At 41.5% G+C, this 27,061-nt stretch overlaps 1 long non-coding RNA gene across 3 annotated transcripts in view; it reads left to right on the top strand.

Annotated features, from left to right (window-relative positions):
• LOC124078803 (uncharacterized) overlaps nt 1-27,061 on the top strand; it is a 51,074-nt gene that overhangs the window by 13,378 nt on the left and 10,635 nt on the right. For 2 of the 3 annotated variants that reach the window (XR_006847062.2, XR_009224810.1), the window contains exons 2-3: nt 17,034-17,252; nt 21,484-21,769. This is a non-coding gene — a long non-coding RNA (uncharacterized LOC124078803). Of the gene's footprint in view, nt 1-10,939; nt 11,034-17,033; nt 17,253-21,483; nt 21,770-27,061 lie in introns of those variants that run through there. The other variant, XR_009224811.1, reaches the window with a different exon arrangement.

Genomic DNA, 27,061 nt, shown 5'->3' with positions numbered 1-27,061 from the left:
TCTCAACGTACAGACACATGGCACCTTGTGTTATGGTAGAAATTTTATTATTTGATCAAAACTTGGAAAGCCAAAACTTTCAATTCTTCCTTGGTTACATGTAGTATCACATGAACCCATATAAGGGGTTGAGGATCTGCTGTTAGCCCTGAAATTTTCCCTAATTCTGGAAAATCCTTTATTCAAGAGAGGACCCTCATCTCAATGAAGTCTCCTAGCTTCACCCCCATCCGACTTGATGCAGCAGCCTCAGTATCCAGTCCCACGTGTTCTCGTCTATCAATGCTGGCGAATGGTGGGGACCAGTTCCCCACTCCTTCAGAGCAGGTCTCTTTCTTCTCTCAGCAGGCCAAGTGCTTCATTATGATTTGGCCCTAGTTAAAGGCCCAGTGGCCAGGGAGACAGAAATAGACCCTGGGGGTTGGGAGTGGTCATGTTTTGTTCTAAGGCAGAGGCTTCTGCATTATTTTTATAGAGAACTCAGATTTCACCTGGAGGAATGGACCTCTTCTTTAAGTGCAGAGGGGTTAGGAAAATCTGGGGATTCTCAATTTCTGAGTACATTGACAGTAAGATTTCCATCCCATATGCCAGGGCCCTAGTCCTTTGTAATCAGAATTCAGGTCTCGGTGGAACAGATCTGTTGGGGTTGAGATGGTCATCTCTGGAACTCCATTACTCTACTTAAATCCTGAATCTGATCCTTAGTTTTTTTCTATCCTCTGGCTGCAGAATATGGAGGATTTCTTATATGCTGCCAAAAAGGCCCTTTGGCTATTGTTCTTTGGCTTGAGTTTGTGATTCATCATCTTCAACCTTTCATTGCTATTTCTTCAATACATAATAACCCCAGAAAAAGCCAACCACTTCCATAGTCCTTGGAATTATTGCTTTGCTTGAACAACTGCAGCATTGCCCCTGCTAGTTCATCCCCTGGTATTCCATCTCAGTTCTCTACCAGCAAAGACTGTAATGATTGTAGCTACAATATATGGAAGATTATTAACACTTCATCTACCACTTATGATGGAGTCCCCATTGTAAAGCAGCTGGCTGGTGATCCGGCTAAAAAATACCATTTCAAAATCAATTTTTTTTTGTGTGTGCTGCTCCTAATACTGTTTCTAGTTTGGGTCTCCCAGGAAATACTGTGAGATAAAGATTTATGTGTAAGGAGTTTATTGAAGGAAACTTTTGGCAACAACACCAGGTAAAAAGGGAGAGAAACAAATTTGGTCAGAGGGACAAGTTGATGTACTTGCAATAGAGACCTCAGATGATTTCTTAGAGAGTTTTGGAGCTGGCCCTTAAGAGTTGCCCCAAATCTAAGTGACAGCTGTACCTTGACATCTCCTGGTGTCCCTGATGCCGGAGTGCTGAATGGGGTGAGGAACTCACCCTGCCCAGGGTGTTGGAGAAGGACTCAGCTGAGAATGACCAGCAGCCAATATTTCCAGCAGTGGGGGAGGAAAGGAAGAGTGTGTTCTCTGCTAATTAGGGAGATGTCTATCACCTCCTTGAAGACACTGCATTGGTTTGTCTCAAAATTGTTCCTAGGATAGGTGAGGAATTGCCAATGTAGCAGAACAGAGAGAGAATTTCAAGACTGTCAAAAGACAATGTACCTAAGTGTAAGATTTGGAAAATTTAAAACTGCTAGAAAAAATATAGGGAAAACACCTTGAGACATTGGTATAGGCAGTGATTTTTTTGAATAGGACCCCCAAAGCACAGGAAATAGAAGCAAAAATTGACAAATGAGATGGTGTCAAACTAAAAAGCATAGAAAAGGAAATTACAGAGCAATGAGATAATTTAGAGAATGAGAGAAGATATTTGCCAACCACTCATCCAACATAGGGCTAATACATAAGTAACCAGAATAAATAAGTAACCCCCAAAACTTGACAAAGCCCAAGTAATTCAGTTAAAAATTGGGCAAATGATCTGAACAGACACTTCTCAGAAGAAATAGACATTTCTCAAAGAAATGCAAAGCCAAAAATAGGAAAGAATAATCAATATTATTAGTCATCAGAGAAATGAGAGACAAAATGACAAGGAGAGTCCGTCTCACTCCAGAGAGAGGGGCTACTATGAATAAAAACAAATAAAATGCTGGTGAGGGTGGAGAAAAGGAACTTATATACAAAGACCAGTATGGAGGTTCCTCAACAAACTGCAAAGAGAATCACCGTATGCTCCAGCTCTCCCATTTCTAGGTGTTCATCCAAAGGAAATGAAATCAGACCACTAACAAGATACCTGCATACCCATTTATGGCAGCTATCCACAACAGCTAAGACATGGATGAGCCTCGATGCCCATCCACAGATGAATGGGTAAAGAAAGCATGGCATATATGCACAATGGAGTATTAGTCAGCCATAAAGAATGAAATCCTATCATTTGCAAGAAAATGAATAGAACTGGAGAATCTTCTGTTTAGTGAAATAAGCCAGACACAAGAAAGCAAGCATCACATGTTCTCTGTCATAGATGCAAGCTAAAAAATGTCGACATGAGAGTGGAGTGTTGATTACTAGAAATTGGGAAGGGTTTGTGGGGGGTGGTGATTGGAATAAGGGAGGTTGGATTTGATTGATGCATACTTTATGCATGCCGAAACCCACGATATGTCCAATTAATGTGTTAAGAAAAACATTAGATAATAACAGTGTGCAGCTTCAAGTATATGCCCAAAGGAGCCGATACCCCCTGGGCCTGATGTGTACATGTAGGTGAGCTCTCCAGAAGGTACATGCACTGTCTCTAGTCACAAGGGGTCTGCTGGGGGAGCCTGAGAGAAGGTGAAGTCTGGCCAGAAGAAAGAGCAAGTGCAAATCCATGACATTCTGGGCATTGTTAGGTAGCCATGGGGGGAGTATTTCATCAGATGCTTCGATTAGAGAAAACTGAAACAAGTCAATATAAAAGAGGTGACAAGATGAGTTCTAGGTCACTAGTAGAAACCTAACGCCTTGATTCCTCTGAACTAGTCTTTTTCAGGTTTCTTTTTCAACTTCTATTTTTAAAATGGAGATTTTTATTCTGATATAATTGTAGATTCCCATGTGGTTGTAAGAAATTCATGGGCAAGACTCTGTGTATCATTTACTTACCTTCCCCTGGTGGCACTATCTTGCAAAATTCTTGTGAACACCATGGTTAAGAGATTGAGACCAATGCAGCTGAGACAGGTTCGTCCACACCACAAGGATGCCTCCCGTTTCCCTTTCCCATCCACACTCCCTGCCTTCCCAGACCCAGTCCCTCAATCCCTGGCCACAGCCCGTCTTTTCTCCCTGTCTAAAACTCTTCCATCTCAAGAATGCTAAATAAATGGAATAATACAGCGAGAGACCTTTTGGGACTTTTTCCACTTAACAAGATGCTCCGGAGATTCATTCAGGTTGCATGTAACAGTAGTTCATTCCTTTTTATTGCTAAGTAGTATTCCATGGTGAATGGGTGCCACATTTTAACCACTGAAGGACATTAGGGTTGTTTCCAGTTTGGGGCCGTTAAGAAAAAGCTGCTATAAACATTTGTGTTCAGTTTTTGTTTTGTGTGAACATAAACTTCCATTTCTCTGTAATACATGCCCAGGAGTGTCATTTCTGTGTTATAAGGTGGTTGTATGTTTAGTATTTTGAGAAAATGTCAAACTGTTATGCAAAGTGATTGTACCATTTTACATTCCCACCAGCAGCATATGAGCGAAGTGGTTGTTCTGAATTCTCGCTAGCATAGGGTGATGTCACTATTATTACTTTAGCCTTTCTAATAGGTGTGTGATTATATCTCATGTGGTTTTAATTTTCATTTCCCTGGTGTCTAAAAATGCTGAGCATATTCTCATGTGCTCATTTGTTATATTTTTCTTCCTATCTTTTGCCTATTTTATAATTGTTTATTTCTTACTGTTGAGTTCTGAGATTTTTTTTTTTTCTTTTTTACGTATTCCAGATATGAACCTCTTTTTGGCTGGGTGGATTTTTCATTTTTTTTTTCTCTCTCATTCTATAACTTATTTCTTCATTTCTTAACAGTATTTTTCACAGAGCAACATTTTTATTTAAAGTGAGATTTATTAATAATTTCTTTCTTTCTTATTCTTTTTGCATTAAGGATTGAACCCAGGGGTGCGTTACCACTGAGCTACACCTCCAGCCCTTTTAAAAAACATTACTTTGAGACCAGGTCTCACTAAGTCGCTGAGGTTAGGGTTAAATGTGCCATCGTCTGTCCAAGCCCCCCGAGTCACTGGGGTGATAGACACGTACCACTGTGTCCTGCTCAATATTTTCTTCTAAGGATTGAATTTTGGTGTTGAGTCTGAGAACTTGTTGCTTAGCTCTAGATCCAAAATATTCTCTCTTGTATAAAGTGCATGTGCCTTCAGTTCATAACCCATTTTGAGTTGATTTTTGAAGAAGGTGAGCTCTAGTCTAAGCTTTCAACAGTGCTAATTCTCCTCTTCCTCCTCCTCCTCCTCCTCCCGCTCTTCCTCCTCATTCTGTTCTCTCTCCATCTCTTTCTTATCCTTCTCCTCTTTGACTATGGATGTCTAGTTGGTCCATTACCATTTCTGGAAAAAGCGTATTCTCCTGAATTGCCTTTGCAACTTAGTGAAAAACCAGTTGTTATGTTCGTGAGGATCTATCTCTACGTTCTGTGTTTGGCTTCATTGATCCATGTGTCTCTCCCTTTGCCAGTTCTACAGTCTCAATTACCTTAACTAGAAGTTATAAAGTTGGGTAGACTAATTTCTTTTGCTTTTTTTCTCCTTTTCGAAATTATTTAACCATTGTAGTTTCTTTGGTTTTCTCTATACATTTTAGGTTCTTGTCTATACCTTCAGAACTCTTGCTAAGATTTTTGACTGGCATCGTGTTAAATATGTTTCTCATTTTGGGAAGAATTGGCATCTTTAACTAAGTTGAGTCTTTCAAGAAAAAAGTATTTCTCTTCATTTATTTAAATCTTCTTTGATTTTTTGGGTCACCATTGATAGTTTTCAGCATGCAAGTCTGATGCATGTTTGTTAGATTCTAGCTCAAGTTTACATTAAAAAGAATAGCTTTATCAATGCACAGATGTTTGCTTTCAAAGGGATCATGAATCTCTTCACAGTGTTATTGTAGCAGGTGAGATATTGAAAAGGAAGGTATTTATGAACAGCCACATGTCACAAAAGCCAAATCACATAGTGGCAAGGTGTAGTGGAGCAAGGGCTTTGACACTTAGACCTTTTCTCAGCTGTGTTGTATTCCATTTATTCCTGTTCTCTCTGAACCTTGGTTTCTTCTTCTGTAAAAAAGGGGGATAAATGTATATTTCTTGCCAGGGTTCTCTCAAGGACAAACAAATCAATGCTTACAAATGCGTGTTTTCTAAAACAAGACATCCCTGTTCAAAGGAAGGAGTTGTACTCTTCCTCTATGCACATCTGCTCACTCAGCCGGCTCTTGTCCTCACTGTTCTTTGATGTCCGACATGTGTGACTTAACAGTGACAACTGTGAGCTTGAAAAGGATGCAGATTTTATTAGATTGGGAATTTTAAATAATTTAATATCCCTTTCCCACTGTACAAATCTGTATTGTAGAAAACTCTTTGGGAAGCAAAGTAAAAGAGCCCATCCAACAAGATAATGAAGGTTAGCTCTGTGTGGGTAAAACTCCAGCTCACTGGACTGGTCAGAACTGAAGACTGAGCTTGGCTTCCTCCAAAGCATCCATGGTCAGTGTCTGTCTCTCCAAGTAAAAGTCAATGACAACTTGCCTGCCAGGGGAAGTTCCAATTGCATCTTAAGAGTGAAGATCAATACAATCACTGCAAGTAAACCGTGTCTGACCTTATCCTCTGCAAGAAGCAAGAGAACCAACAGGGCATGAAAAGTGTCAGCATTTTTGGATTTGGCAGGTGATAAAGGGGAAACAGTTTATGCTGTGCTCATCCATCATCGAACATCAGTAAGATCATTAAGGTTAAAACTAGAGCTAAAGAGGTAGCAATCTATCCAATTCCACCGTTGGAAACCCTAGCACTAATTCAGTTCAGTTCAGTTCAATTCACTTCAATAAGCATCTATTAAGTACCGATAATGTGTATGACTGTGCGGGCTTCAAAGAAACCCATCCTCTAACTGTTCATTCAGTTTACTTCTTAAACCAGAGTGCTGGGAAGAAGCATGCAGAGAAAGGCAGATATGCAGATGCAGAAAATCTACTGTGATGACTACCGAAGGCTGTGGATAAAGCCCTGTAGAATTACCGTGAAGGGAGACGCAAACTACATGCTCATAGAAAAAGCAGGCGGTTTTTGAGTTGGGACTTACTGCAGGATGAGTAGGCATTACCCATGGATGCAAAAGGGATTAGTTCAGTTTGGTTTGACTATCATTTACTGAGGCGTGACGTGGGATGGACCCAGGATGGGCAGAGGTATTGACGAGGTGAACAAATCCCCATTTCCATCCTCAGAAAGCTTACAGGTACAATACACCAGGTAGAGGAGGCAGAGGCCTGGAAGATTGATACCCTGCCTGAAGAAAGAGACAAACAAGTTCATAGGGAAAGGTCTCCCTTGCAACCTTGCTCAATTTAATCTGCTTTCTAAGATTATCTTTGGCCTGGTCACAGTTGTTAAGTTTTGCCTTTCTTAACGGCAGTAACATTTTCAGAAAAATGCTGGGGACCTGGAAATGGCCAAGGACAGATGCAGAGACATGGTGACAATCTTCCAGTTATGCTCTTTTTCCCTCTAGAGTCCAATACATTTGGAAGGACAAATCTTATAACTGCTGCTATTGCTGTAATTTTCATTATCATTTCCTTTCTGGGGACCGAGACTACTTTGAGGTTTAAATTAGTATGCTTTCTTCATGCTTATCTTATAAGAAGGACAGAACTCATCTTCTTCAGTACTAGAGACAAAGGCTGCAGAAAGGTTCCATAGAAAAATTTGGACATATTCTATTGACCAAATGTTCCTGTGGCCAGATATCATGAAAGGCAAAGAAAAAAAAAATTTAAAAAGAGTTAGCAACCTGAGGAAGGAAATGTGCAGACAGAAAATCAGAATAGAGAAGAATGGAAAGATGTGACCTGGTGTCTCTGGGACTGCAGGGAAGCTGAATGGCGACCATCTTAGGGCTCTTGTCACCATTGAGGAGGAACCACGAAGACACCAACGATAGAAGGCTGTCTTTTCATCGCCCATCAATCTTCCCGTTTGGAGTGAAGCTCATCTGTGCCTTTAGATCCTTTTCAGATCCTGTGCATTTCCTAACTTTTACACTTGACCACTCATGTTTTCATTGCCATTTATTATTGGTTTGGAGAGACAGAACGATTTTTTTCTACCAGTTACCAACAGGGTCAGACCTTGAACTTGAGACTCACCAATCCCTTTGAAGCACTCTTTCCAGTACTCTGTAAACCCACCACCTAAAACTTGATTTGTGGATCACACAGTGTAACAAAGCTAACAGTTGGTCCCCCATTGCTCTGTGGGCAAGTACTCCTTCCTGGGATGAGAAATAAACAAAATGGTGACAAGCTCCTGAAGTTCTTGTGCCATTTCAACCTGATACTTCACTCCCACATCTAGAGACAGGGTTATTTCTGGTGAAATCCTTGCTGTAAATACACCAATCAATTTTCCTTACAAATGATTCCTAATATGTAATTATGTAATCAAGCTCTCCCATAAACAAGCTGGGCCTTGACACTGAATGATGGGATGCAGTGATATTTTAAATAAAAGATGATCGCACCACCATTTATTTTGAAGTACAATTTTCAGGGTTGGGAACTCTATATTAATGGAAGTTTGGAGATTAACAGCAAGCTAAATGTGAAACCCTATGAGCCGGTGCCTTTGACATAAACAAATGTATAAAAATAGCATTCTTCAACTGTTTGCAAAGTCTTACAGAGCTACAGGGCTTTTTGCAAAGCAGAGGGTGCAAAGAGTACCGGCTTCATCAAATTCTGGCAGTGATCTGTTAAAAAATAATGGTTTTGTCTACAAATGGAAACTGCTAACAGCTTTCCTGTCCGCCGCAATTGTCTTTCCATCTGCTTGGGTTTTATAATCGTGTTGCCTTTGGAAAATTACAACTCAGAGCATATTCTCCTGGAGGTCTGTTGTATAGCTGAATATTCAGAGCCATGAAATGGTGACAACAGTTGAGTTTCCCTGCAAAAGTGCTACAGCCATCACATCCCAACAAGTCCCCCTGGTGCTGAGAGGCTCTGGCAGGAGGGCAGCATCAGGTTACATGGGAGCACAATTGAAAAACCTCTCACATCCACTTGAACAGCCAGGATCTAACATGCTCAGTTCCTTGGTGTGATGGCGGAGTCATTTCTCCCTCTTTCCTCTTACTTTATGTCCCCCCATCTCATTTCGCCACCAAAACTTATTATCTAAGATATTATCATCTAAGTGCAAGTCCATGATGAAGCTGGTAGGCTCCTCTAGCCTGTGACCTGCTCAGGGAAGAGCATCATTCCTTTGTATCTCCAGATCCCTGCTCAGGATGGTTGGTCAGTACTATTAGGTGAATAAATAAATTAATTCACAATTAAGTGAATAAATGAATGACACTGTCTCCTTGGTATGAGTCTTTGTGTTGTAGAAAGCCTTGTGTACTTTGTAAAATATTTTTGTTGACACTGTCTTCCCAACAGTGAGGGAGGAAAAAGTTATTGTAGTTCCAATGTGTTAGCTTGAGAAGGGGGTGTTAAGTTTGGGTTCAACAGGCAAGAGATGGATTAGGGAGACCACCTCTAGGGGAAGTGGGGAAGGGGCAGTGGAGGCTGGGAAGCCATCAGGCGGCCGTGTGGGTCTTGCTCATGTGGAGGAGAGAGGAACAAAGTCTCTGACTGACGAGCAGCTGGAAGAAAGTTTAGCAAAGCTGATGGAGCCCTTGGGCCAGAGTTGGCAGTCAGAGGAGTCCCATGTGTTCCGGAAACACACCTGCTTCTCCCAGCAATGCCCCTGCCATGCTTGGATTTTAGCTGGGGGCTCTTGGTGGTGCCAATGTGGTGACGGAGTTTAGAAGGCAGAACTAAGGTCCTCAGTCAACTCCACGGGACACAGCGGGATGTCTTCAGGACATTCTCATGACCACCACACCTTAATTTGAGGAGATGAAACTGATACCCAGAGAGGTTCAGGGATATTCTCAAGGTCTGATGCCCAGTGGTTGGCAGAGTGTGGATTAATGTCAGGATCCTGGACCCTAACTTGAATTGCTTTCTTAAGACACAGGGTGACTCTACTTGTACTTCTGATGTCCCCCCACCTCCCCAACCCCTCCTGCCCTGCCCCCATCTGATTGGGGGTGTTTGGTAGGAAAGGAAGAGCACAGGGAAGCTCACTGGGTGGACCAAACACTTGGTCAGGACAGGAGACAGGGGTGGGTTTTCTTCCACTCATGATAGAAATCAGAGCACAAGACTGGAAAGCAAAGAGCAAAAGTCTCATCCCCAAGTGGGAGTGCATAAGAAATCCACTCTCTCATAATTAAAGTATTCCATGAATAAGATAGCCTCCCTCTGCTTTCCAAAGCTCTATTTCCAGCCCCTTGACAGTACTTGGCACAGAGTTATGGAGCAAATATTTGTCTTTGTTGAATAAATGAATATTAACTTTAGCCTTGGAAGGAACCCCGGAGAACATCCAAGGCACTTTAGAAGATAAAGATAATGAGCCCTGGATAATTGTCAAAGTCACCCCTAAGGGAATGAGACCCCAAGGTGTCTGTCTCCCTGATCAGAGCATCTGTCCCTCCCCTCTGGGGCTGTCTCTGAGATTAGGTCTCTGCCCTGTCAACACGGGAAATGATCATGGAGCAGACTGATACTGGATTCTCCTGTACGGAGAATGGACAATTTCTTCTATCCATTTTTTCTGAAACAAACACCAATGTGATGAGTAGATAAAGCCAAATTCTCAGATAAGAATGAGTGGGGAGAATGATGACTTATTTCAAGAAAAACATTTCCTGAAACCTACAAGGTAACCACCAAAATTTTGGCAAGATCATAGGAACCCTCAGCTGACAGATGGTAGAAACTTAGGAACTCGAGGGTCACTGCCATACACATTAACTACCACATTGCAGCTTTTTGAAAATACCAGCCTTTAGGGGTTGCCCTTCAGGGCTGGATGTGGCTTCACCTATCCATTTATTGAGCATCAACTCTGTGTCAGGCTTGTGCTAAGCTTTGGAGATTAACAGCAAACAAGAGCATATGACTTCTGTCATGGGACAGGGCATTGGGTGGGAGGGATGGGTTGAAGTGCATGAGCCTAGTTACTTCAGATAGTTGGAAATCATTTTTTATTTTTTGATTTTTTTTGTAGTTTTAGATGGACAGCATGCCTTTATTTTCTTTGTTTAGTTTTGTATGAGGTGCTAAGGATCCAACCCAGTGCCTCACACGTGCCAGAGAAGTGCTCTGCCACAGAGCCCAGGAAATATAGAGAGTGATGGGGAGTCTGAATAATCCTGCGGTGATAGGAAGGGTGTAAGACAGTGCAGCTGGACGGAGGCCTGAGGGACAAGAAAGAGTCACCTCTCTGCAGGTCCGAGGCAGGAGTTCTTGGGAGGATGAGAAGCAGGGGCAAAAGCCAAGGCCCCAGCAAGATCCTACCTGTTTGGGGAGCAGAGGAAAAGCCCTTCTGGATGAAACAGTATAGGGAGGGGGACTCACGGTTTGCAGGGGGAGTATTGGTGTGCACTGGAGAGCAGAGAGACATGTGTAACAGATGGCCATTTGCTTCACAGAGCTGTTGAAGCAAAGCCCGAGAAAACAGCTTCCTTCCTTCTCCATGCCTCAGTTTCCTTCTCAGTAAGATGTGGGTGGTGTTAAAAGGGCAGTGACTAAGAACCCTCCATTCTGTGATTCCCTGCAGTCCAGGTGTGGATCATGGCTTGAATGTCTTGCTTCTCTGCATCACAAAGCCACACAGTGAATGTGGGTTTCCATGGCTCCTGGAATACACTTTGAAAGGTGAGAATAATACATGCATCATGGAAATAGGCATTGGATTGCACCAAATGTTGAAAGCACTTTTCAAGGGCAAACAAAATAGTTTGTTACAAGACACACCTGGTCCAGGGTGTTTACTTCCTGTTTTTCTGTCCTTGGCAGAACTCAATCTCCAATGAATGAATGTTTGAGGTATTGTCTGCTGTTTGCAAACACAAAGAACTTCCTTCTGCAGAAAGCAGCAGAGTCCAAGGCGTAATGATGACCAATTTGTGTTTCTGTTTTAACTCTGTGCCAGATGGTGGCCTGTTCTTATGGTATGGCAGGTGCTAGTCTGAGAAGATCATTTGGAGCAGCTCGTGTGGTCTGCGTAACTCTCTGATGTTAAGTGACATTAACCTCCTCATTTTAAGATGGGAAAAGTGAGGACTAAAAAAATGAGGTAATGTCTCCAGGGCATGTAGCATTTCTACAGTTGTTAATAGTTGGGATGTAGCAGAAAGCACCCTGGACTCAGCCTTCAGAGACATGGGCTCTGCCATTCAGCAGGTTATGACCTTGATCTTTGAGCCACTTAATGCTCATTCTCCATTGATTTCCTCATCTATGAAATAGGGAAAATAATAGGTATGTTAAGGAACAGTTGTGAGCATTGAAAAATTATGTAAAGTGCCTGATTCAATAAATAATCATCTCTTCACACATAAAGATGATTTAATAAACCTCTCTTATTAAAAATGTTAATACAACCTCCCTGATTTCTAGGTCATTAACTTGGTTTTGTGCAAAATTGCATTTAATGTGAAGATATTTGTATCAGAGAGGGATTCTTAGGGCTCTTGGTTTTTGTATGGGAATAGAAGGAGGTATTGAGGTAAATATTTCATTTGGAGATTAGAAATAATGAACCAGAAATTTGCACAAGTTGATATTAATTTCAGGCAATATTTACTTCTTCTTTATGAAGTCAACCAAGAAGAAATAAACCAAATATTTATTAAGTGCAAGATGTTATTGTAGGTGCTGTTAGGGAAGAGTGGGGTATGGAAATTCATCAAGCTGTTTGTCCCTCAGGGAGGCAGACACCATCTAGAGCTGGGACGAGGAAGGGAGGCCTTCAGCTGGAGCAGAGGATCAGGTTTTAATCAGCAAAATATGGGAGTGTGTGTGTTTGTGAGTGTGTGTATGAGAGAGAGAGAGAGAGAGAGAGAGAGAGAGAGAGAGAGAGAGGCCACAGATAAATTGTTTCCATGTTTGTCAAAAATAGTTTTGGATTAAAAAAACATTAAAAATCTTATAGCAGCTCAATTCACAATAGCTAACTGTGGAACAAACCTTAGATGCCCTTCAACAGATGAATGGATGAAGAAACTGTGGTATATATACATAGTGGAATATTACTCAGCCTTAAAGACGAATGAAATTACAGAATTTGCAAGTAAATGGATGGAGTTGGAGAATATCATGCTAAGTGAAGTAAGCCAATCCCCCAAAACCAAAGGCCAAATGTTTTCTCTGATATGTGGATGTTGATCCATAATGGGGTGTGGGGGTGGGACAAGGGAAGTACAGAGGAACTTTGGATTGGGCAGAGGGGAGTGAAGGGAGGGGAGCAGGTATAGGGATGGGAAAGATGGTGGAATGAGATGGACATTATTTCCCTATGTACATGTGTGATTGCATGAATGGTGTGATTCTGCATCATGTATAAACAGAGAAATGAAAAGCTGTGCTCCATTTGTGTACAATGGGTCAAAATGCATTCTGTTGTCATGTACAACAAATAAAAATTGGAACCCCTGGCCTAGAGAGAAGAAATGATTCGTTGGGTCCATGAGTAATTAAACCTGTTTTTAATGCTGACAATACACTTAACCAAGCATTAGTGAGGCCACTCCTGGACCTGGAGGATGAGGTTAGACTGTCAAAGGCAGGGATTTTTCTCTCTGATGCCCCCTTTTTCTAACAAAATTTCATAGCACTTCCTTCACTTTACTGAAAAGACAATACAATCCATCTACAATATTATTTCAAAACTAAATTAATAGAATACCCTTATGTAACAAAAATAACAAATGGAGGAATTAAAGGAAAGCTATTTAAGATAAAATAATATATGTATATATAAAATATTTTAGTATGCAAATACTCAGGCATGACTAGAGAGAGGTGTTGAACTAGCCCCATGCTTGCACCCAAGTCAGGCTGGATGAGCACGTTGGGCCTTGGTGGTGGCTCTTGGCTGGCTTCCCTGGTTTCCTCCAGTGGCTTCTGCTTGCATGTGGCCTCTCTGCATTGATTAAGCCCAAGACCCTTCACACAGCAGCCATCTCCCAACCGAGAGAAACAGATGCTCTGAGGCTTCTAAGCTATTAAACCCTTCCTATGTGCCTGGCACAGTGTTAAGGTTTTACATATCATACTAAGAAAAGTTTGCAGCAGCCTCATGCAGCAGGTACTATTATTATCTCCACTTTACAGATGAAAGAACTGAAGCTCAAAGAGGTGAAATAATTAGCAATGGTCACACTGTCCCTAAGGAGCTGAGATGGGACCCATCTCTGTCTGACTCTGTCTGGCTCATATGGAGATAACAGCAACCTAGGATAGAGAGAAACATGCCTTCTGAAGAGAATAAAGGGTTTGGCTTCAGCACTGGGCAGATCCAGGGATTGGACACAGAAGGTGTCCAATCTCTTGTTAGCAAAGAATTGTAGTTATCCATTTGATGCTTTTTAATTTGGGAAGAAGAGGACTTTCACACAGGGGGTCAGTCAAAAAGGCATTGGTGGTGCCGGGGATGTGGCTCAGGCGGTAGCGCACTCGCCTGGCATGCTTGCGGCCTGGGTTCGATCCTCAGCACCACATACAAACAAAGATGTTGTGTCCGCCAAAAACTAAAAAATAAATAAATATTCTTTAAAAAAAGGCATTGGTAATGTTGCACACTCATATATTTCAGTAACTATAAGACATTCAGGTCTTTGTCCTTCCAGAAAATGTACACTTCTAGAGTGCCAGGCATTTGAGGGATGGGCGCATTAGTCAGTTTGCACATCAAGTGCAAAGGGTGATTACTGAATGATCTGGGAGACAGCGAAGAGGACCGCTTCAGCATGATGGATGCGGCATGTTTGCTAGTACAACCGGCATGGGACAGACCTCGCGAGGAACAAAGCTGGCTAAGTATGACCTGAATATAGGAGGGAACAAGCTAAAACATCCCGATCCTTTTGATAGTTTTCCATCATTAAGCAAAGGTTAATCTTTCTGGGAGTGTGAGACTCAAGTCACAGTTGGTACTAATTATTTGACTTGACTTAGAAAACAGAGCAGGTTCTTTGTGAACCCTCTCAGTCTGGGATGACCCTCAACTTAGCATTTCTAAGAAGGTTCTGATGAAGGGCATGGAGAATGTCCACAACATCACAGTACAGAAGCCGATTCTGAGTTTTTATTCCTGCCTTTTTTGTGGCCTTGACATACGAAAGGTCTTTCTGGAAGGCTTAAACAGCCCCGTAGCCTACGAGTTCATTAATCCAGCCATTCATAAACTCCACTAATTTTTGGGGGGCCTCTAGGGATGTTATTCTACATATTGGCAATGTAGTATTTGAAAACAAAAAAGGACATGGAATGCATACTCTCATGGAACTCTATCAGAGGCAGGGAGTGACATTACAGTATGACAGGTGGGGACAAGTACTAAGAAGAAAAAATGCCAGGGAGGACACAGTGGTGGTGTGAAGCTGTTATGGGCAAGTTACTTAGGAGCTGTTACTCTTCGAAGGTGACATTTAAGTATAGACCTGTGTGAAATGGAAGAAGAATCCTTCAGAAGATGTCAGAAGGAACAGATTTCCAGGCATGGAGAGCAGTCAGGACAAGTTCAGGAGGCAAATGTGTGTTTGGGTGAAAGAGCAATAGTGGGGGAGCCCCTGTGGCAGGGACAGAGAGAGAGGAGGGCACTGCTACCAGGAGAGTTAGAGAGGAAGGGAGTCAGGCTGGGATGCCAGGGGCCTTGGAGGTCTATAAGGACTCAGTATTCTGAGTGTCATGGAAATCTATTGAATAGTTTTGGCCAGAGGAGAGAAATTATGTGAGTTATGATTTTCAGAGGTCATTCTGGCTGCTATGTGGGAAACAAGGGGATAAGAATGAAAGTCCGAAGAGTGTTCGACTAGTTCAAAGATGTTGCAATTATTATTTAGTCAATGAGTGATGGCTCCTTGGACCAGGGTGGTAGCAGGGAAAGTTGTGAGAAGCAGCTCAAGGTTTGAGATATCTTTCAAAATTAATGCCAGCGAGATTTATGAACAAAGATGAATGGGATGGGATTGAAGGATGACTCCAGTGGGCTTTGAGCCTGAGAGACAGGAAGGATGGAGTTGCTATTTGCACATATAATAAAGGTGGGAAAAGCGGGTTGGCAGATAGAAGATAAAGAGCTGAGTTTTGATAATGGGAAGTTTGAGATGTCCACAAGACATCCAGAACTGAAGGAAGAAGTTGAATGAAAGAGTCTGGCGTTAGGGGAAGAAGTCCAGATTAGTGGTGACCAGATTCACGATGATTTAGATGCCAACAGCCTACAAATGATATTTAAAGTCATGGGATTGGATGGGCCAGAGAGTAAGGGTAGATAATATAAACGACAACAAAAAATCTAAGGAGGGGGTCCTGAGCACTCCCAAATTCAGAAGCCAGGAAAAAAAAGAGGTGTCAGTGAAGGAATTCCAGAAGGAGAAGCCGGGAGGAGAGTCAAGTGCTCTCCGAAGGGAAGCCAAGAAGGTATTTCAAGGTATTTCAAATGAAGCTTATGGGTTGAGTTTGGCAAGAATGGAGCCGTGAGTGAGAATGCCAATGTGAAGGCCATTAGTGGCCTCGATAGAATGAGTTTCAGTGGAGACCTGAAGTTCAAAGACTTAGTGGCATACATTTGAGAAAGTATAAAGAAAGTAGGGAAAGAATACAGACCACTCTTAGGAAGCGTGTTTCTATAAGAGATTGGGATGGTGGCCAGAAGGGATTGATGGGGGAAATTGTATCAAATCTGCATGATGCCGCTGATCCAGAAGAGAAAATAATCACAGATGGACAGAGAGTGTGGGGTAGATTCCATCAACAGCAGTAAGGACCCTCTAAAGCATCGTGCTCATGAATTTAAAGTGGAACCAATCCACGTGGTCATGTGTTTCCTTCTGCCATGTCTGCAGGCACAGGGTAGGTGGAGAATTGTCCTCAAATGTGGCTTGCCTCCCATGCCCAGGGAGGTGAGAAAGGTTGAGCGTCTACATATGGGACTGATTCTACAGTCAATGATAGACCATGAGTTTTAAGTTGACTATGAACAAAGGGATGAGGGGTGGGGGGCATGAACAAGTGAAAAGAGATGATACATTTTAATCTGCACTGCAATGAAGGGTAGTTGAATATGGGCACAGCAGGAGAGGACTCCATATGGGGTTGGTGGTAAATATGGGATTGGTGGTAAATATGGGATTATTGCATTTGATATTTTGAAGCGATAGTGGTAGTGTGGCAGTCTGGGGTATGACAGTGGAATGGGTGCCTGGAGGAGGATCATGGATAATTATTGAAGGAGAAATCAAAGAAGGCAGAGTGTTGTCTGAGTCTTCTATATGCATATTGAAGTTGCCTGCCTGAGACTGTCGATACTGCTGCTGAGAGAGTCAGGATCAAAGAATGCTCCTAGAACCGTGTAGAGATTTTTGAACAAAGAGTTGTTCCACAATGACAATCAAATCACAATCTAAGACAAAAGATGTAAAAGTGGATAAGGCAGAAATAAATGGATCCCATTCTGCAGGGACCCCAAGTGAGGATACTAACCTTTAACAATAGAATGTGATGAGTTAACTGTTTGAGGGAATTATTTCATAATTTCCTTCTCCCTGAATGTTTCAGGCATTTAACTTTCCAGAGCCTAACAGAATAAATTCATATCACACCTATAAGCAATGTTGTCATTAAAAATGTTTCTGTTTCCTCTATAATTAGGTTGTTGGAATGAAGACAAACCTAAGAAGAGGATTTTGTGTGCAGAGAAGAGGATGGTAGAGAGAGTCATTGGAACTGGAATTTTGTCCCCCTCATCATTATGACAGTTCCTAGAGTTTAGCATTGGATTTTGTCTTTTTTCAACTAAAAATGAGATCTTTGGAGCCGACTGTCTCTTAAGAAAGAATATCGCAGGAATATAGTGCTATATTTATACTGGTAAATAACAGTTCTCAAACTTTGGTTTGTGGGTTGTTTGGAAGACAGAATGTGTGTATGTGTGTATGTGTATGTGTGTGTGTGTGTGTGTTTTCCCACAGAAAAAATGTTACATATGGAAGTTAAGTTTCTAGACAAGTCTATTTTATCAGTGCATCCCAAAATATAGAGTATTACTTTATTTTGTCTTAATAAATGGGGCTGTATATATTATAAAACTATGTTAATGTAGTTAGGAAAGAAAGACTCCCCTTTCTTTTGGAACTGTCTTGGGTCATAAAAAAGTCAATTCTACCAAGATTTCTTCCATTTTAAGGAAGAATGAGAGCCTGGGTCAAAATGTTGAAAAGTGATTTTTTTTTTATTAATCTCTTAGTTCCCTTTGGCAATAGAATCTGGAGAAATGTGAATGAAAGAAAAGAATAAATCATTATAGAAGCTTATTTTGGCCTTGGGTCCAAACAGCATGCCACAACCCAGCCTCAGCTGGGTTATAAATCAGACACTTTTGATTTCTGTCTGGTTCCTGGGTCTATCCCAATGGACCAGAGTCCTTAGGAGAGAAGAGGGACAGACATTGGCCTTCTAACCCCAGCCACCCAGAGCGCTAGCCAGCATGCCCTCAATGCATGCGTGCGAAGGCGGACTCCTCCACTAAACTCTGACAGCCTCCACCTCCCTGTGCTATGTGAGAGTGTCTCCCTGATGTGACAAGGCTCCTTCCCTGTCCTTCCTTTCCACACTCTTCTGTGGTCATGCATGTCACATTCTTGAAGGCAATACTTGATGTAATTTAAAGAGCCCTGGAGAAAGGCTTCCCATTTATTACCATTCCGCCTGTCAGCTACGACCCATCTAGTCTTTGATAGGTGTCAGAGTGGTGTGCAGGAAAGCTATAACTTTGGGGTTAGACAATTTGATTTAAACTTAGGTTGACCTCTTACTCACTCAAGAGCCTCAGAAAACTTAATTCACTATCTGAGACTCAGTTTCCTCATATGTAAAATAAAGATGGTAACTAATATCCAACTTGAGAAAATTCAGAGCTCACCATGCGAATATCGTCACTGATAATGGTTCACTCTTGCTAACTCTAGGGAGTAGGAAAGATCTCATTTTACAAAATGAGACAACTTAGGCTCTGAGAGCCTTAGTGTGGTACAGAGCTGGGATTCAAGGGCAGGGTCCTCTTACTCCCAGTATAATTCACTTTCTATCTCCACAACAGGGGGCCTGCATGACATCTGCTGTGGTGGAGATGTTAATTGAGGCTGTGACTCATGTCACCCACAAGTCCCTCTCAGAAGGCCCTAAGTCAGGCCAGAGGAGATGCCTGTTAAAGTACTACAAAATAACTGGCTCACTCCACACTCCTTGTGGGGACAATTTTGGCTTCTGGTGATAAAGCTCCTGATGTGAAATGATGCCATTTTCTTCTTCCTTGAGATACTAGGTGTGCTCCATTAAAAATGGCTATTTTTCAGACTATGATAAGAAAAAAGCCATGCTAGGGGAATGCAAATGAAGGAACTGCAGTCTGATTAGAAATGATGGTCAAAACCCAAAAGCAATAGCAAGCCAATGGTGACCGACACATGAGACATTATTCTGATGTTAATGTTTTAAATAACTGGAGATGACCTGGAACTTAGTTATAGATAAAGATATGGCTGATCACAGTTTCTCGTGTAAAGGAAAAACAATGAATCTTCGGAGGTACATGGCTCTGAATAAGAGCAAGTCTGTCATTACACACCCAGCACACATCTTTCCATTGCCAAAAATCAAATAGGAGGAATTACTGAGGCTTCAGGAGGTTTTACGTTACAGGTCACTTTTTGATGAAAAACTGAGTATGGGGGATATTTTTCTGTGTAAAGTTCAAAAAGTTGACCAAATCTCTCCCTCAAAGGATTAAGCTGTCTTCCAAGAATGTATTTTACTTACATAACAGAGAGATGGGGAGATAATATAATAAAAAGAGGAGATAAAAACCATGAAGGAGACTTTGAGATGGAGTCATGCCCAAAAAGTTGGGTAGAGGGGTTGTGTATTATGAAGGAATAGCCAACCCAATGAACTTTATTTGCTTTTTTTCATCAGAAACTGTGGGGAAAGACATAATCATTTCTTGATTGGAATTTGATTCCTTTTTGGCTGTGTAGGTGGGAAATTACCTGGGATTGCTGTGTAGGCCTCAAGAAGTCCAGGCACATTGTGTCTCACTCCTATATTGCAGCCATCTGTTGGTAGCAAGTCTCTGCGTGACTGTCCTGTGAGGTGGAGGTGGAGAACTTCATGCTTCTTTATTCAGGGAACTTTGCATATAGTATTAGTTCTACGAATGACCCTGAGGATACAGATTCACCATAGGAACCAAGAGTCTTATGCAAATAGATATTTTTAGACAGGATTGCATGGGGTTAGAAGCTTCTGGCATTATAGTTCAAGCTTGTGTGATCTTGAGCAAGACTTTAATAACTCCATGTCTCAGTTTACTCATCCATAAAAGGAGGACAAAGTCCCCCTCGGGATTCTGTAAAGAGCAAATGTTACAACAGTTGAGTCGGCCAGTATTCATTTAGGAAAGCAGAAACTCCACCTGATATTTTAACACAAAGAATTTAATATGGAGAATCAGTTAAACAGGGATTGAAGGATTAAACGAGCAAAAGGAACATTGAAGAAACAGAGAGAGAAATTGAAGAAGTGAAAGAGGAGGTTGGGTGATCAGAACCCAGAAGCTGGGAGGTGGGGCTTGAGACTGAGCCTCTGGGGAGGGGGTACTAGTGCTTCTGAGAGACCAAAATGAGGTGAATGTTGAGTGTGTGTGGGGGAAATGAACTGGAATGTGGCGCCAACTACAACTTCCCTGGTGAAGAGCTTGGGATGTTGTGACCCAGACAAGAACAGAAGCAAAATTGTAAGGAGTTGGTCCCTCCTCCCCCCTTCCACCTGTCCATCTTCACCTAGTACCACCCCTGGGCAGATCTTAAAGTAGGAGGAGGCAAAGAGCAAATGGGTTTCCTTGATTTTCAGGACTAGCATCAAAGTGGAGCATAAAAGGGTGGATTTGGAGCTGAGAGATAATAGTTAAATAACTGGTACTTATGTGTTATATTAGTTTATTTTCTGTAACTTTAACTGAATACTACAGCCTGGTAATTTATAAAGGAAGGAGGTTGATTTTGTTCACAGTCTGGAAGGCTAAAAACATGGTGCTGGCATCTTCTTGGCATCAGGTAAGGGCCTTCTGCTGAGTCCTGAGGTGGTCCAGGGCCTCACTTGGTCAAACAGGGCAGGCTCTCTACCTCGGGTCTCTCTTTCTCTTCTCATAAACCCACTCATCATTAAGCCCCCACCCTCACGATCTCATCTAAACCTGATTACTTTCCTTTTAAAAATTCTTTTTCGATATACAGGACAGTAGAGTGTATTTGACATAGTATATGTACATGGGGTGTAACTTATTCTAATTAGGATCTCATTCTTGGGGTTGCACATGATGTGGGGTTTTGCTGGTCCTGTATTTATATATGAACATAGGAAAGTTAGGTCCCACTCATTCCATTGCTTTTCCTATTCTCATCCCCACTCCCTTCCCTTCATTCCCCTTTGTCTGATCCAATAAACTTCTATTCTTCTCTTCCCCCATTCCCTTGTTGTTTGTTAGCCACGTATCAGAGAGAACATTCAGCCTTTGGTTTTGGGGATTGGCGTATTTCATTTAGCAGGATAGTCTCCAGATCCATCCATTTACTGGCAAAAGTCATAAAGTCATTTTTCTTTACGGCTGAGCAATATTCCATTGTGTATATATACCACATTTTATTTATCCATTCATCTGTTGAAGGGCACCTTGGTTGGTTTCATAGCTTGGCTATTTTGAATTGAGCTGCCGTAAACATTGATGTGGTAAACATTGATTGCCATAAACAATGCTGATTTTAAGTCGTTTGGGTATAAACTGAGGAGTGGGATAACTGGGTCAAGTTTTCGGAGGACTCTCCATACTGCTTTCCAGAGTTAAATAGATTACTTTCTAAAGAACCCACCTGGTCCCACCTTTTACTTCATGATGGAGATTATTTTAACATGAGTAGTTTTGGTAAGGGCGTTCACACCAGAGCAAGTTCTCAATGAATGTTAGTACTGTGTATTTATCTGCCCCCTCCTCCATTTCTTCTCCAGTAACCTTGCTTTCCCCTCCCCTGTACTCCTGTGTTCTCAGAGAGAAGAAACCAAGGAAGGTAAGGGTGCACGTACCCCAGCAGGAGAGGAGAAGAGAGGGAGTGGAGAAGGAGCCTGACCTCCCACAAGAGGAGGGAAGCTTCCGCTGGGTGTCATTTTGCAGTAGCTATTTTGGAAGATGGAGGCTTCTGGGACAACTTCATGAGACTCTCCCCAAAGGGGAAATTGGCTGATACTTTAAATGAAGAAGTTTTTCTATGGGAGGGAAAGACCTTCACATGGAAGTCAAGGAGAGGTTCCTATGCTGGTTGTACTTGCACTCGAAGGTGAGTGGCTGCTGGCTCCACCTTCCACCAAGGGAGGGAGATGCATGAGCAGGATACACCTGCTGTGAAGGACAGAAGAGGCCACACAGAGGGGCTGGGGGCCTGGCTGACTTATTAGTTTGATCTGACATTTATTGACTATCTACTTTTGCCTTGCAGTAGGTATGCTGGGGATTTGAAGAAGTTCAAAACCCAGTTCTTTTTTTTTTTTTATTGGTTGTTCAAAACATTACAAAGCTCATGACATATCATCTTCCATACATTTGATTCAAGTGGGTTATGAACTCCCATTTTTTACCCCAAATACAAGTTGCAGAATCACATCGGTTACACATCCACATTTTTACATAATACCATATTAATGACTGTTGTATTCTGCTACCTTTCCTATCCCCTACTATCCCCCCTCCCCTTCCCTCTCATCTTCCCTCTCTACTCCACCTGCTGTTGTTTAATTCTCTCCCTTGTTTTTTTTCCCCTTTCCCCTCACAAACTCTTATATGTAATTTTGTGTAACAATGAGGGTCTCCTTCCATTTCCATAGTTTCCCTTCTCTCTCCCTTTCTCTCCCCCCACTCGTCTCTGTTTAATGTTAATCTTTTCCTCATGCTCTTCTTCCCTGTTCTGATCTTAGTTGCTCTCTATATCAAAGAAGACATTTGGCATTTGTTTTTTAAGGATTGGCTAGCTTCACTTAGCATAATCTGCTCTAATGCCATCCATTTCCCTGCAAAATCCATGATTTTGTCATTTTTTAGTGCTGCGTAATACTCCATTGTGTATAAATGCCACAGTTTTTTAATCCATTCATCTATTGAAGGGCATCTAGGTTGATTCCAAAGTCTAGCTATTGTGAATTGTGCTGCCATGATCATTGATGTGGCAGTATCCCTACAGTATGCTCTTTTAAGGTCCTCAGGGAATAGACCGAGAAGGGCGATAGCTGGGTCAAATGGTGGTTCCATTCCCAGCTTTCCCAGGAATCTCCATACTGCTTTCCATATTGGCCGCACCAGTTTGCAGTTCCACCAGCAATGTACAAGTGTACCCTTTTCCCCACATCCTCGCCAGCACTTATTGTTGCTTGACTTCATAATGGCTGCCAATCTTACTGGAGTGAGATGGTATCTTAGGGTGGTTTTGATTTGCATTTCTCTGACTGCTAGAGATGGTGAGCATTTTTTCATGTACTTATTGATAGATTGTATGTCCTCTGAGAAGTGTCTGTTCAGGTCCTTGGCCCATTTGTTGATAGGGTTGTTTGTTATCTTGTTGTTTAATTTTTTGAGTTCTTTGTATATTCTGGATATTAGGGCTCTATCTGAAGTGTGAGGAGTAAAAATTTGTTCCCAGGATGTAGGTTCCCTATTTACCTCTCTTATTGTTTCTCTCGCTGAGAAAAAACTTTTTAGTTTGAGTAAGTCCCATTTGTTGATTCTAGTTATTAACTTTTGTGCTATGGGCGTCCTATTAAGGAATTTGGAGCCCGACCCCACAATGTGTAGATCGGAGCCAACTTTTTCTTCTATCAGGTGCAGAGTCTCTGATTTGATATCTAGCTCCTTGATCCATTTTGAATTAACTTTTGTGCATGGCGAGAGAAAGGGATTCAGCTTCATTTTGTTGCATATGGATTTCCAGTTTTCCCAGCACCATTTGTTGAAGATGCTATCCTTTCTCCATTGCATGCTTTTAGCGCCTTTATCAAATATAAGAAAGTTGTAATTTTGTGTATTGGTCTCTGTGTCCTCTGTTCTGTACCATTGGTCCACCTGCCTGTTTTGGTACCAGTACCATGCTGTTTTTGTTACTATTGCTCTGTAGTATAGTTTGAAGTCTGGTATCGCTATACCGCCTGATTCACACTTCCTGCTTAGAATTGCTTTTGCTATTCTGGGTCTTTTGCAAAACCCAGTTCTTACTCTCAAAATTTCTCAAAGAAGGCAAGATGCCAGGCAAGGTTCTAGAATATACCCTGCTTTAAAATGCCAGGCAAGGTTCTAGAATAGACCCTGCTTTAAGATGAAGTGGAATTTTTTTCTCCTTTCCTGGTTCAGTCCCATTTCTGTGTCCTGTCCATATCATTGTTTATTTAATTTAAAACTATGAGAATAGTAAATGGGTTCCTTATAGCTCAAGATAGAAAATAATTAAAGATTATGGGTATATGCAGTGAAAATGGAGAAAAGATAGAGTTTCAAGATGATCAGATACCTCCCTGTAAAACTGACCATGGGAGTCATCTAATCCTTCACCCATCCATCCTCTCACGAAGCCTCACCTGCTTACTCTCCCACTATCTCTCCATCCACCCACCTCCCATCCATTCATCCAACCACCCACTCACCCACCCACTTCTGCACCACATCCATCCATCCATCATCCATTTTATTCACCCACCCTTTACACCTTCCCTTCCTTATGTTTCTAGCCCAACAAATCTCTAGAGAGTGACGTGCAATAGGCCAGGCCCAGCACACAGGGCTGGGACTATTACTGATGGCTGTAATGTGGCTCCATTCCCCCAGGAGGTCACAGTCTAGTGAGGGAGACACATATATAATGCCCAAATTATAGCAAGATGGCAAGTGTTTTTATTGAGGCATGGGTAAGGAAGTGATTTCTTGGTACTATAGATATTATTAAAAGCAAATCTAAAGCCACAGAGAAGCAACTTGTAGGATGTTCAGTGGTATCATGGTTAAGACCTGATCCTGGATCTTGCATTACTGGCTGTATCATCTAAGCAAGTTCTTAATTAGTTTCCTTTGTGCCTCTTTTTTTTTCATATTCAAAATGGTACTCAAAATATTTAAATCCGATTGCTGACAGTAAATCAACAAATATAAAGCTCTTAGAGTCATTTCTAACACAAAGGAGATTTTAAAAATCTTGGCTAATATTAATATTTGAATGGAATCCTAAATTCATTATTGCATTTAATTCTGAAAACTCTCCCTGATCCCAAGAAAATTGGCAGGGTAGCCACCACTTTCCAGTCAGACACAGTGATGTTCAGGGAGGTTGATTTTTGGGAAAAGTCACAAATGGCGGAGTCTTGGAGCCTCAAATCTACCATAGTGCTCTTTCTGTAATGTTCTTTCTCATTTGCCAACAAGCCCCAGGTATTGGCTTGGAAAGCAACGGCTGATCTCCCAAGTGCCATACCTGCCGACTGGCTGCAGCTGGGCTGACCTCAAACACAGCCAAATGATACAGGCAGCAGCACAACGGAATCAATACAGCCTTGTCCACATCTGCTACTCAAGGCAAGGTCCCTGGGGATGGAGGGACACAGAAGGCATGGGTCAGGAAGCTGCCAGACACCAAATACACATCTCAATCCATGGCAGGAAGTCACCTTCGTCCAAGTCCTGGATGACCAAATGTCTCCACAGGGGTCTGGAGAAGTAGGCATCGAGTGTCCTTCTAAAATGAAAACTTGTTTTGGAGTCTAAAAACACTCACAAGTGAGATATTCTTGACTGAGGTTTCACTCGAAGTGTGGGCAGATTCCATTGACCGTTTAATTTGGCTTTGGGGTTGTGTCCTGTGAAACTGCATCAGAACTGTGTGTGTTGAAATGTGGGAAGCTGAGGGATAGACAGGAGAGGGGGCAGTAGCCTGGGGATTTTCCCAGGAAAGGGGATCAGACCTCAATTTGCAGCTACCATAGAATGGCAGGGGTGTGGGGTATGGAAAGGGACACAGGAAGCAAAAGTCCTGTTCCTTATTGCCATGTGTGGAGCCCTGGGTGGTGAGATGGAACAGCACATGCTTTCTAGAAGTTCCAGGCTGTTTGGAGAGATGTGTAGTACATAATTAAAATACAGTGTAATTTGGGATCATGCGACCTTCAACAAGAAGTGCAGAGGAAGAAATGATGGATTTTTGCATCTGAAAATCTGAAGAGATTTCTTTCTTTTCTTTTCTTTTTTTTTGTGCTAGGGATTGAACCCAGGGCCTGGTATATGGGAGCCTAGCACTCTACCAACTGAGCTATGTTCCCAGCTTCTGAGGAGATTTCAAGTAAGAAGATGCTATCTAAGTAAAGTTTGAAAGCAGAATAAGAGTTTTCTAGACAGACAACTTGAGGATGTCTGCGCTAAGCAGAAACCATAGTGAATCTAAAGACCTGGGATTATCTATATGCTCAACTGAATTCAAATTGTTTTCCTAAACAGTTGTACCAATTACCAACACTTAGTATTTTGTTCTCAATTTTTGCCAAACTAGTGAGTGTCAAATGGGACCATATATGGTCTTGATTTGCATTTACTTAATCACTAATGAGTTTAAGCATCTTTTCATGTGCTTATTGATTATTTATTTATTTAGGTGCTGGGAATTGAACCCAGGGCCTTGTGCATGTGAGGCAAGCATTCTACCTACTAAGCTATATTCCCAGCCCAGCAATTCAATGTTTTCTATGCAGTACTTATTTATGACTCACTTCCATTTTTCTATTTGGGGTGTTTGTATTTTTTTATTAATCTGTGGAAATTTTCATATATTCTGAATAGTAATCCTTTGTTGGTTCTTGTTTTAAAAATACATTCTCTTATGTAATCATTCATATATATATTCTTATTTGTTTTTATATATACAAACACACACTTAGATATGTAATAATATACTTACATATATTAATATACTTACATATATTTACATATAATAATATACTTACATATATTTAATATTAAAGAACTCCTATAGATCTTACATGTTGTATACCTCCTATGACTCATGTTTTCATTTTACAGGACTTATTATGTGTCTTGTTTAAGAAACATTCTCCACCCTGATTCATAAAGATATGTTCTTTGGCATATATTTAAAAGTTTAAGTTTAGCCTGTTATATTTAAATATATAAGCTATTTTGAATCCATTTCTGTATATGGTGTAAGAAGTGCCAAATCAGCAGGGATTTGAGGAATTAGGGTTTTATTCTACAAGCAATTAGAAGCCACCTAAGGTTCTAAATAGGGAAGTGACACACTTTGATTTATACTTGAATATGCTTCTTTTGTGGCTGGATAAAAAGTAGGTTGTAAGGAGGCAGACATGGATGGAGGGACACCAGGTGGAGGGCTCTTACTGTGGTCCAGGAGAGAGATGTTGTCAGGTGGGGCTTGGAGCACTTAGTGGAGATAGACGGGAACAAAAGGATCTGAATTATATTTTTAGGTAAACACATAACTTGCTGTTCAAGAGACTCTCATTAGAATCTGAGAGGAAAGGAAGAATCTTGGAGAATATTGGATTCAGCAGCTGAGTGATGATGGTGACCT

The sequence above is a fragment of the Marmota monax genome, unplaced genomic scaffold (genome assembly GCF_021218885.2).
Source record: "Marmota monax isolate L192 unplaced genomic scaffold, Marmota_monax_Labrador192_F-V1.1 WCK01_AAM20220418_F8-fsc00009, whole genome shotgun sequence".
Classification (NCBI taxonomy): domain Eukaryota; kingdom Metazoa; phylum Chordata; class Mammalia; order Rodentia; family Sciuridae; genus Marmota; species Marmota monax.
Note: the sequence above shows the minus strand (reverse complement) of the source record. Positions and strands in the feature narration are given on the sequence as shown.